Source organism: Mytilus californianus, unplaced genomic scaffold, assembly GCF_021869535.1.
Source record: "Mytilus californianus isolate M0D057914Y unplaced genomic scaffold, xbMytCali1.0.p SCAF_6, whole genome shotgun sequence".
NCBI classification, from domain to species: Eukaryota; Metazoa; Mollusca; class Bivalvia; order Mytilida; family Mytilidae; genus Mytilus; species Mytilus californianus.
Window position 1 is genome coordinate 12,777,437 of NW_026262712.1, and position 1,970 is coordinate 12,779,406.

A 1,970-nucleotide genomic window follows, 5' to 3' on the forward strand; every position below is an offset into this window, starting at 1 on the left:
TAATTTAGCACACATCTCACTAGATAACTAGACATATAATTAAGATATACATAGTATATATAACTAAACACACGTATTCATCCCTCATGTTGACAAACTACAAAACGATAACTCGACAACAAACATTTGCAACCCATGGAGCATTCAATTAAATTGATTCTTGGAATCACAGATTCTTTAGGTGTGTGAGTTGGTCCTGGGATACAACATGCCAAATGGATGCTTAAAGAAATATGACACATTTTTAACGCAAACTCAACAAATGTGCCATGAACAAATATTTAGTGCGGACACTTTATAGAAACAGGCACATACAAGCATTGTGATACAAATTAAAGTTACAGTTTACTAGATTTCATTATTTATTACAATACAGTATATAGATAGCACACACGTTGCGAAGTGTTGGTACAGATATTTTGGCAAACACCGGTGCACGGTAGAAAATTAACTAGATGCTCTTCATTAACTTTTAATATGACGATTTACAATATGGTTTGTACGAGGATAGTTCTGGAAATATAAATAAGAGACACAACTCTTAGATGTTTGTATATTATAATAGTTTGTGCTAGAAATAAGTATGGGAGGTTGGGATTCAAATCATTAAATTATATCGTTTCTTCAAAATGTAGGAATGAAAAAGGTTGCATTAATATTATTCATTGTCTGTCATATAACTGATAGCCTATTATATGACCTGAAGTTGTCAAAGATGCAAATATGCTTACACAATTAACCAAACTTATGCTTTATCATAAAATCTATAAATGCATGTTGCACGTACGCACAAGATATTATGTTTATTTTCAACAATCATTAAATGAGTCAATACCAACATTTTTATGAAACAGGATATTTTTATGTTTGTTTCGTCTCGGGTTATCCTTACTTGTTGAGAAGTTAGCAACATGCATTTCTTTATCACGCGATTTTCTTTTTGGACAGTTATTAAGAAGTGTCAGAGTTTAAATATTAATCTCCAGCATATTAACAATGTTTGTAAAATGAAAGATCTTTTATGTAAACATAATTTGATATGTTAACACAATATCACCATATTTATATAAAGAGTATAAAATTACTTTGCAGATTGTTCTGTTCTTTTGTATGTGCGCAAAATCGTCATCCAATTTTGATCTCAAGAAGTCAAATGATTGGAAAATGAAACTTTATAATTTAAATTATGCAATCCGAATTCAAATTAAAAACTATCGTCTTATGAGCCGAAGTGTAAATTTCAATTGGTCAATCATATGTCCGGGTGTTTTTTTAATATGTCGATCAAAGATATTGCAAGTCATTTGTTAACCAAACATACGCTAACTCTACGCATTATGGTCATTGTTTTACAATATTTAAATCAGTCATCAAAAATGTAAATTAAAGAACAGAATATATTTAGATGTGTTTTTGCTCATGCCAGGTTTATTAAATTGGTGTGACATTTAACATGCATTGTATCCCTGACGATTTTCTTTGTCAAAACGGACGGAGAAGTGTCAGTGTTTAAATATGAGTATAAACCATTATATTAGTATCTGTAAAACATGTAAAAAGAAAGAGCTGACATGTAAAATAATTTGATATTTAAACATTGTACTACCTTAATTTATATAAAAAGAGAATGAAATGACTTTATAAATTATTCTGTTCTCAAATATATACGAAACTTGTGATTTCATTGTGATCGTTAGAAGTAAAACGGTTTGAATATAACACTATTTAATCTAAATAACCTAATTGTAATTGAAATGAAATATTATCGTTTGATTAATTAAAAATACGCATTGTCATAATAAGTCTTCATTTTAAATCATTTTGTATCAGTAAGTAAATGTCAATAAGTTCTATATACACTGTGCGTGGATTGAATATCCTGGTGATATGTAACAGACCAGAAAAAAAAAACACCCGGGGGAAAGATACGCTTAAGTAAACACAATATTTCGTCTATATTAAAACCGGAA